Source organism: Tupaia chinensis, unplaced genomic scaffold (genome assembly GCF_000334495.1).
Source record: "Tupaia chinensis unplaced genomic scaffold, TupChi_1.0 Scaffold000159_1, whole genome shotgun sequence".
NCBI lineage: Eukaryota > Metazoa > Chordata > Mammalia > Scandentia > Tupaiidae > Tupaia > Tupaia belangeri.
Window position 1 is genome coordinate 921,610 of NW_006159630.1, and position 10,728 is coordinate 932,337.

The following is a 10,728-nucleotide window of genomic DNA, read 5'->3' on the forward strand; positions in this document are numbered from 1 at the left end:
CTGTGTGTGCTGAATGGGCAGTAGGCCTCGGACAGACAGATGGGCGGGCATGGGCTCCTTCCGTGCACTGGGAGGGCGCACACAGGCATGCGTTGGCCGGGGTCTCTGCACAGTGGAGGACTCGACTCCACTACCTGGACAGCAGAGAGCTCCTGAGGGGGACCAGCAGGTGGCGTAATGGCTATGTCACTGGACTCCCATGTAGTCGACTGCGGTTCAAGTCCCGGACCCGGTGGCTTAGACACACCAGGCATGTGTGTGTGCGTGCGTGCCCAAGATCCCAAGAGGAGAAAGGAGGAGAAGGGATTGCGGCGTGGCCATCCCCCCTGGGGGGTGATTTCTCGCTTTCTGGCTCTCTCTCTCTCTCTGTGTCTCTCCGGCAAACGCCTGAGCCCTATAGCAAAAACCTCTCCAAAAAAAAGCTGAAGAGCTCCTGAGGGCTGCCGAGGTGGGCCTGGAAGGGGGGGTGATGGGGCAGCGTGGTCCAGCCCCACTGCTGTCAGTGAGCTGAGGAGCCCACCTGCTCTTCACATGAGGGAATGAGCAGGGCCCAGGCTCTTCGTGTCTTCAGGAGTGAGGTGTCATGAAGCCTGAGGCTGGGTAGGGACATGCTGTCCACGTAACAGCTGCTGCCATGTGGACAGATTGAGTAGGTGGTGTGGCCTGGGCTTGATCTGCAGAGCTCTGGCAAGGCATGCCGTGCCGGCTGCGAGTGAACAACTGAGGGCCACGGAGACCTGGCCGTTCAGGACCAGCATGGCGAGGACCGGCTGAGCCAGGTCGAGGGAGCCTGCTTTCCTGATGTGAGACGTGGAGACCTCATGGACCAGGGCACCGCCTGACTTACCGTCCACGTTGGGAGGTTTTCCAGTAAGAGGCAGCTGCAGACTACAAGCCGAGGCCACGGGCAGGCCAGCCAGGCCGTCCCCCGCGTAGTGACTGGTGGGTGCCAGGGAGAAATAATAAATCTGCCGGCTTCCTTGAACTTGGGGAGAAGGTGCCAGTGTGTGCCAGGAAGAGTGCAAGTGAGCAGCCCGCAGGATGCCCCACCAGAGCTCTGGCTCCCCCGTCAGCGCGCACATGTACCTGGCATGTTTCAGACAAACCGCTTGGTTGGCTGTACGGGATCCAGCCGTTTAACTGCCACGCCAACAGCTGGCAAGCTTGCAGGCTTGCCTTCTCCACGCTCCTTAGCCTGGGCATGGGCAGCCCTCAGCATGGGGCGACTACTCCCTCCTACAGCCTTGGGGTCCCAATGAGCCAGGGTCAGGGATGTGACTGCCTGTCTTGCCAGCTGCCCTTGAGGACTCTGCAGCTGCTGAGGGAGGCGCCCTTTTTTCCCCCTGGCACCCCCCTCTGCCCGAGGTTGAAGGAGCTGCTGGCCTTGGGGAGGCGGCAACACCTTTAGGAGTCAGAGCCCTTCCAGGGCTGGCTGCATGCCAAGGTGCCATCAAACCCCATGCAGCTGAGCCAGAGACTCCTGCACATGCTCCCGTGAGGCTGCTGCCACCGCACTCTCCATGGGTGGCATGAGCGGGACTACACAGGGCTCCTGCCAGCCTGCCAGGTGGCCCTGTCTCAGCAGCAGGGTCACGACCTGATGACTTCTTGTTCTTGTTTTAGCAAGCTGGTAGTCTGTCAGGGACACTCGGACCCCAGGAGGACTGGCGCATGCCACGGCAAAGATAGGTGCACAGTCCCCGTCCATGTCTGCGAGGGCCTGTGCCCTGCGCTGCCACCATTCTGTGGGGAGCACAGCTGTCCCTTCGCCATTTTCCTCTCGGGAGCTTGGGCATGCATGCACTCGTGCCCAGCGTGAATTTAAGCCGCCGGGTCCAGGACTCAAACCGCAGTCAGCTACATGAGAGTCCAGTTATGTAGCCATCATGCTATCTGCTGGTCCCATTTATTGTTATTTTTAAATTTCCTATGGGGCACATGTGAGAGAGGAAGCCAGCTGCCAGGTCCCAGACTCACCTTGGTCAGTCACGCCCTAACCACCACACCACCTGCTGGCCCCAGGATCCATCACTTTTTGATTAGCACATTTACGCTGTGCAATGGAGCTTCTCAAAACTAGTTTAATCACAAAAGTAGAATTAAATCACCAAAAAAGAGTGCACGCCAAGTCACCTGCCCATGACTCTGCCTACAGCCACACGGGAGTCCAGCGATGGGGCTATTATGCCATCTGCTGGTTCCTCTAGCAAATCGTTTTAAAATACAGGGCGGGGATCAGCTTGTGGCGTGGTGGTTAAGGGCACTAGACTCCCCACATGGCCAACCGTGGTTCAAGTCCAATGGTGGCTCACTTTCTCACCTCTCCCTCCCCATCCCCGTCAAATTTAAAGAAAGAAAGAAAGAAAAAGACATGGGTGGGACCAGGAGGGACATAGTGGTTACAGTGCTGGACTCCCACATGGCCGACCACGGTTTGAGTCCTGGATTTGGTGGCTTGAAACAAGCCTGGTATGTGCACGTGTGCCCAAAATCCCAAAAGGAAAAGGGACTGTGCATAGCCATCCCCGTTGGGGTGGTGACTCCCCGCTCTTTCTCTTGTCTCTACAGCGGGCATACACACCCTATAGAATAATCTCTTGGGACCAGCAGTTAGCATAATGGCTGTGTCACTGGACTCCCATGTAGTTGACCGTGGTTCGCGTCCCAGACCCGGTGGCTTAAAACTCACACCGGGCACGTGTGCGTGCGTGCCCAAGATCCCGAGAGGAAAATGGAGGAGAAGGGATTGCGGCGTGGCCACCCCCCTGGGGGGTGATTTCTCGCTTTCTGGGGTAATTTCTCGCTTTGTGTGTATTCTTTCTGTCTGCTCTCTGTTGAGTGCATGCACTGTACAGCAAAGATCTTAAAAAAAAAAAAAAAAAAAGGGAACCATGGTAGTTTTGACTGGCTTTGTTCACTTAGCGAGATACATTCAGGGCCCTGTAGCAGTGACAAGACTGTGTACACGGACATGCCGCATCGTGCTTCATGGACGGACAGTCGGCTTACCCCGTTTCGCGGCTGTTAGAAGAAAAGCTGTCCGTTTTCGTGTGAGCACGTTTCCTGTTCTCGGAGAAGCTGCTGAGTCCCGAGTGACGGCGTCCCGTGGAGAAGAACCCAGGGCTCCAGGCCAGCCACACTTGCAGCATGGGCTTGGCCCCCCACGCCCTCACTCGGCCTGTCGCTGCCTTCTGGGTGTGAGGCACCTCATCGGGGTTTTGCTTTGCAGTCTCTTGCCTAGAACCTTGAGCTCTTTGTCTCCATGTTACATTTACTTGGCTGGTGGCCACATACGCCTACCAGAGACACGGGGAGGAAAGGCGAGAACACGCCCTCCATGTCGGATTTAGGATGGTCACGCCCCATCAGGATTGTGAGAGACATGCACCCGGGGTGCAGGCCAGGTATAGCCACGGGGTTCCTCACTCAGGGTCACCATCCTGCACTTGGTCACCCGTCAGTCTAGGCACCCTGGGGAGCGACTACAGCTCCACTCCCATGCGGTAGCTACAGCAGACCGTGCATGCAGTCGTGACTGTCCCGCCGGCCAGCCCCGCGGCACATGGTTATGACAGTGAGGCCCCACAGGGCCCACTGCAAGTTTGAGTCCCAGACCCGGTGGCTTGGAAAGCACGCCTGGGGCGTGTACATGTGTACCCCTAATCACAAAGGGAAAACGGGGCGAGGTTGTGACGTGGCCACCTCCCTGCAGGGCGCCTTCCACCGCCCTTGTGAGCACACGTGCCACTAGCAGGTTAACCGCCAACTGCCCCAGAGCCCAGAACTGGTGCCCGCATGTCCATCCCTCTGATGCCAGCTACTGGGGGGCCTCCAGGAGAGAAGCTGTTACCCCCGTGACTGGCAATCTGGTCCCGCCTGTGTGAGAGGAAGCCGGATCCTGCGTGCCCGAGCCAGGCAACCTCCTGCCAGGCATCCACGTCCAGAATCCCACCGGGAGGGACGATTGGAATGGAGGATGCGTGGGACCGCCCGGGCTCTGTCTGGCAGCACACGCACACCGGGCACGTGCTTGGCCTCTGTGCTTCTGCGTGCCCACTGTCTCCACCTTGGCCAGCCCTCAAGGTTGTCCTCCGTGCCCTTTAGCCCTGCCGTGTCCCTCCATTACCCCGCCTCCCTTTCAGATGCCATAGGGTGCTCCAGGTCTGTCCCCAACCCTGGAGTCACCTGCTTCTCCAAGAAACATGGCCCTTCCCCGGGGACTGGGGTGGAGCCGCCGAGGTCTGGGTGCAGGCACGCGTGCTGCTCACGGGCTCTTGGGTCACCCCACGAGCGTCTGTCCCAGCTTGCACATGCACACTGCTTGTTTCAGCAGCTCTGCGTGTGAGTGAGAAACAGGCGCACTAGTACCTGCAACACGACTCAGCTCAGCCTGCTGCGCTCTCACCTTCCCTGGCTCTCCTGGCATCCGCCTACCTGCCGTTGGCGTTTCGGGCATCATACCTCACACCTCGCTGCTGCTGGGTGTCGGGACCTCGGCAGAGAAGGGGGCGGGGACCCGCAGAGTGGGAGCAGAGTGGGTTTGGGAAGAACAATCAGGCAGACACAGACATAGAAGTAGAGAAAAGCAGGGGCCGGGGACCAGCAGTTGGCGTAATGGCTATGTCGTTGGACTCCCATGTTTGAGTCCCACTGTTTGAGTCCCAGCCCTGGTGGCTTAAACTCACGCTGGGCACATGTGCGTGTGTGCCCAAGATCCAGAGAGGAGAATGAAGGAGGAGGGATTACAGCATGGCCATCCCCCCTGGGGGGTGATTTCTTGCCATCTCACTGTGTCTTTCTGGTGAGCACACGTTCCCTACAACAAAAACCTCACAAATAAATAAAATAAAAATTTTTATTAACTCAGGATCAGCAGATGGCATAATGGTTACATCGCTAGACTGTCATGGAGTCAACTCTGGTGTGTCCCAGACTCAATGGCTTAAACTCACGCCGGGTGCATGTGCGTGCGTGCCCACGATCCCGAGTGGCGGATGCAGAAGAAGGGATTGTAGCACGGCCATCCCCCCTGGGGGTGATTTCTCACTTTCTGTCTCTGTCTCTTTCTGTCTCTCCAGCAAGCACATAAACCCTATAGCAAAAATCTCTCTCAAAAAAAAAAAAAAATAAGATCAGGCTAGCATGTGGCATAGTGGTAAGGGCACTGGATTCCCACGTGGCCAACTATGGGTCGAGCCCCAGACCTGCTGGTTTGCTTTCTCACTTTTCCTCCCTCTCTCTCTCTGTGTTCCTCACTGGTCAAATTAAAACAAGTAAATAAATAAAGTTAAATAAAATAATTATTTATTAAAGAAAAAGAAAAGATCAACAGACAGAAATCAGTTGCATGTTGTCTATCAGCAACCAACAACCCAGAGTGATGTCAAGAAAATTCCTTTCACATTACCACCCAAAACAAGGAAATGACTTCTGGTGACATGCTAGTTCTGTTCACTGAGGGCCAGGTGTGACACCCGAATGGACTGCGGAGGGCTCAGTCCTGTTACGGTGGCGTTCCTGGACTGACCGCATGGCCCAGCGGGTGCGGGGCTGGAGCCCACCCGGCTGACTGTGCAGTTGGAACCCCGGGCAGACGGCTTGAGAAACACGCCAGACATATGCAAGTGTGTGTCCGAAACCCCTAACGGAGGGGGCGCTGGTGGAGAAGGGGTTGCAATGAGACCATTTCCTGGAGGAGCTTCCTTCTCCTCTCCCTGGCTATGTGAGCGCATGCACCCTCTTCCAAACATTAAAGATGAAAAAGAACTGGTGGGGCCACCTAGTGATGTGGTGACAAAGGTGGCTGAATTCCACATGGCAACTATAGTTAGAGCTCCAGACCCAGCAGCTTGAAAACCACGCTGGGTAAGGGGGCCAGCAGGTGTCATAATAGTTAAGATGCTGGACTCCACCGTAGCTGGCCACAATTCATAGTCTCTGATCCAGTGGCTTAAAACTCACACCAGGCACATGTGTGTGCGTGCCCAAAGTCTCCAAGAAGAGATTGTGGCACGCCTGGGGGGTGATTTCCCACTTTCGCTCTCTGTCTCTCCAGCAAGTACATACACACTATAGCAAAATCTCTTTAAAAATAAAGAACGAGAAAGAAAGAAAGAAAGGTGGGACCAGCAGGTGGCGTGGTGGTTAAGGCACTGGACACTCCCGCATGGCCGACCACAGCTCAAGTCCTGGACTTGGAGGCTTGCTTTCTCACTTTCTCCTCTCTCTGTGTGTCTCTCTCTCTCTGATCAAATTAAAATGAATGAATAAATAAATAAATCTTTTAAAAATAACAAGAAAAGCAAAAAGGAAGGAAACACTGGGCGCGTGTGGATGCGTGCCCAAAATCCTGAGAGGATGGAGGAGAAGGGATTGTGGCATGGTCTCCCCCCAGGGGGTGAGTTCTCACTTCTCCTCTCCACACATCCTATGACAAAAGCCAAAAATAAATAAGTAAATATATAAAAGTAAAAGTTTGTGGGGCCAGCAGGGGGCACGGTGGCTAAAGTCACTGGACTCCCACATGGCCGGCTGCAGTCAGAGTCCCAGACCTGGTGGCTTGCTTTCTCGCTTTCCCTCTCTCTCTCTGTCCAAATTTTCAAAAAAATTAATAATAAAACTAAATAAAGTAATTCATTTTTAAAGAATTATTTAATTTCATATATTGTCTTTTTTAAAAAATTTTATTATTTTGAAGTTGACCGGAGAGAGGGGAAGTGAGAAGGCAAGCTTCCAGGTCTGGGACTCAAACCGCGGTCAGCCATGTGGGAGTCCACCCACCTTAACCACCATGCCACTTGTCGGCCCCAGTTAAGTAATTCTTTTTTTTTAACTTTATTTATTATAATTATTATTTTCCAGTTTGATCAGAGAGACAGAGAGAGAGAGAGGGGAAGTGAGAAAGCAAGCCGCCAGGTCCAAGACTTGAACCGTGGTTGGCCATGTGGGAGTCCAGGGCCTTTAACCACCATGCCACTTACCCGCCCCTTAAGTAATTCTTTAAAGAAAGGAAAAGTTTTTTTTTTTTTTTTTTTTAGGGATATTTCCTTATCTTTTTAAAAATAAATTATACTTTTTTCTTTTTATTAAAGCTCATCAGAAAACTCCCCAAAGTAGTTAAATCTTCATGCTTCAGGAATTTTTCACTCACAGAGCAGATCGCCACTTCCTATTTCAAACCCCAGGGCACTCACGCACCCCACGCGCCTCAATTAGCCGCCCGCGGCGCCCCTGTGCGGTCTCCACGATGCACGTCCTGCAGCCTGGGTCTCCGCAGGCGCAGCAGGGCTGCTCCTGTGACAGCCGGGGCAGGGCTTGCAGCGGCCAGACCCGGCATCCTCCGTGCGGAAAGCACCTCAAGTACAGACACCCTACACTCTCCCGGCCCTACAGACCAAAGGCTTTGGTTTTTTTAGGAAACACCAGTGCTGCGGGCCGTGGCGCAGCGGCAGGAGCGGGCGCCATGTTCCGCTCCGCGTGGGAGCCAGGCGCGAGGCTCCAGGTGGCCGGTGGAGGCACCAGGGCCAGCTGAGCTGGGGTGAGCAGCGCAGGCGAAGTCCTGTCGGGCGCTGTCTTTCTCGCTCATGGGACACAGTTATTTATTTTTGTGAGTTCACTTCAAACATTTTTTTATGAAGAATTCAGTGAATGTTGTTCATGCAAAGATGCTCGGAAACGGCCGACTTGTGCAAGTCCCCCTGTGTACAGAGATGCGTGTCTTCCTACAGCGGGCCCAGCCTCGGTCCGGGCTAGACGCCAATGCGCCAAGTCGCCCCTCGGCAGGCATGGCGCTCTCGGCTTCCTGTCCCGGTCGGATCTGCTGGCCGGCTTCGCAACACTCTGAGCTCAGCTCTCTGGGGGACAGGTGTGTCCGCACTTACACCTTCTTCCCCGTTTCCCATGGGCTCGGCCCCGCTGGCCCGAGTCGTGTTGCTGCACACCTGGGCACCTGGAAGAGGACAGGATGGAAAGGACATTCCAATCACACTGAACTTCCATCTGTCCGGAATATTTTCCTTGTTTATCTGTGTGGACCAGGTTCCACGCATCAGCGACTTGTGCCCGGGGTGGGACCACGCATTGGAGCACGTCAAGCGCTCGCCTCTTTCTCGCTCTTGCCCATCTTCTCCTCCGCAAGCCCGGCTCGTAGCCTCTTTCTTGTGCATCATTCCTCTCGCTCTGACAAGCTCCTGATTTGTCTTGTTCTCCAGGCCGAGCCTGTCCCTAACACGGTGGGCTACTCTGCGGTACGTTTCCGACTGCGTTCAAACCCGGCCCACGCCACGAGCCATGGTTGTTAACCTTTGGATTCTTCTCTGTTCAAGCCCCTCATGACCCACGCCTGCACAATGGTGGTCATTTTCATCACTTTTTGGGCGATTATGAATTTGTTTCTTGAAATATTTGGAAGATTTCTGTGTGTGGTCCAATTCTTTCAACCTTATGGTCAAGTTTAGCGTTCTTGCTTCTGGCGTGTCCTGCCCTGGGTCACGGCTGTGATCCTGGCTTCTCGTCCCACCGGGGTTTAGTACAGTAATTCTGAAGCACTGAGGATGATCTACAGGAACCAAGCCAATGCGGTCATGGGCAGAACGGGAAGACCTTGCCGACACAGCCCCTCTCCAATCACCCAGTGCTTGCCAGCTGCTTTCAGTCACCCCGTGGAAGAGACCACAGGTTGGGGCCAGCAGGTGGCCTAGTGGTTAAGGGCACTAGACTCCCACACAGTCAACTGGGTTTCGAGTCCCGGACCTGGCAGCTTGCTTTCTCACTTTCCTTCTCTCTCTAGTAAAATTAAAAAGTAAATAAATGAATAATAATAAAGTTCAATTCTAAAAAAAATTAATAAGAAATAAAAAAGAGGTCAGGGGTCATAAAGACAATGCAGGATGGATGACTAAGACAGGGATACAGTGCGTACAATATTCTGGGCTTCCCTGGGTCCGGCTGTTTTTCCTTCTCTTTTTTTTTTTGGAGAGGTTTTTGCTATAGGGTGCGTGCACTCACCAGAGAGAGACAGAGAGACAGAAGGTGAGAAATCACCCCCCCCCAGGGGGCACACTGCAATCCCTTCTCTTCTGTTCTCTCGGGATCTTGGGCACACATGCACGTGCACCTGGAGTGAGTTTAAGCCACCGGGTCTGGGACTCGAACTGCGGTCGGCTACATGGTAGTTCAGCAACATAGCCGTTATACCTACTGCTGGTCCCCCCAAAAAATCTTTAAGTTGCATAAAAAAGAAGAAAAGAAAGACCAGCCACAGAATGCTGGCGAAGCTGGTGCCTGAAGGACGTGAATGTGGCGTGGGTGCCCATAGCCCAATGAGTCAACCCAGCTGAGACTGGGTTTGGGGGCCGGCAGGTGCATGGTGACTAAGCTGCTGGACTCCCACATGGCCAACTGTGACTTGAGTTCCAGACCTGGCAGTTTGTCTTCTCACTTTACCTCTCTCTCGTCGGTCCCTCTCTGGTCAAATTCAAAAACTAAAAGCAAGGGGACCAGCAGTTAGCGTAATGGCTATGTCGCTGGACTCCCACGTAGTCGACTGCGGTTTGAGTCCCGGACCTGGTGGCTTAAACTCACACCGGGCGCTTGTGCGAAGATCCCGAGAGGAGAATGGAGGAGAAAGGATTGCAGTGTGACCATCCCCCCTGGGGGGTGATTTCCTGCTTTCTGTCTCTGTCTGTCTGGCGAGCGCACACGCCCTATAGCAAAAATCTCTCAAAAAATTTAAAAAATAAAAATAAAAATAAATAAAAATGAAAAGTAAGCTAGTAAGTAAATAAAGTTAAATAAAATAAAGACCCTGGGAGGAGAATAGAGGGGACAGCATTGCTGCATGGCCGTCCCCTGGGGGCGACTGCTCTCTTCCCCCCTCACTGTCTCTCTCTCTCAGGTGAGCAAACACTCTCTAAGGCCAAAACCTCTAAAAGGAAAAGGTGGAGGGAAAGGCGTGCAGCCCGGCCAGGCCCCCTGGAGTGGAGGGAGGCTGGCCATGTCACACAGGAGCGTCATGGCGCCCCAGACAAGACGGCGCCATGTTTCACTTTCATTGATTTATTTTTCGCTCTAAGACGAGTGCATGCAACAGAGAGCGAAGAGGCGGGAGTGAAATCCACTGCCATGCTTCTCCGAGCTCCTCTCCGGATTCCGGGAACAAACACACCGCAGAGTGCTTTTCAAGTGCCAGTCCTGACTCCAACCCTGAAGCCAGCCATGTGGGATCTAGCTGCATTAACCTCTCCATCCTGCTGGTCCTGCCTTTCACGTCACATGTCGGCTGGAACCAGCAGATGGCGTAATGGTTACGCTGGACTCCCATGTAGTTGATCAGGGTTCAAGTCCCAGACCCCGCGACTTAACACTCACGCCGGGCAGCGCGGGTGTGGACATCTGTGCGGGTGTGGACGGCAGGGAGGGCGCGCAGGGCAGTACGGGGGCTGTGCGGCGGGGCGAGCCCTGGAGGCGGCAGGCGGACCTGAGCGGGGGAAGCGACCCCAGCCCTGGAGCAGTGGGCCGACGGCGACGGGCGCAGGAAGCGGGTTCTGGGGCCGAGCCCTGCGGGGGCCGCCCTTACCCACGAGGGACGCGCCCACGAGGCCCGGCGCGCAAGATGGCGGTGGCGCGCCCTGCGCGTGCGCACCGGCCGCCCGCCGGGCGGGAGCGGAAGTCGCGTGACCCCGGAAGTGGCGGGCCGGGGGGGGCGCGGGCGGCGCGCGCGCGCGTGGG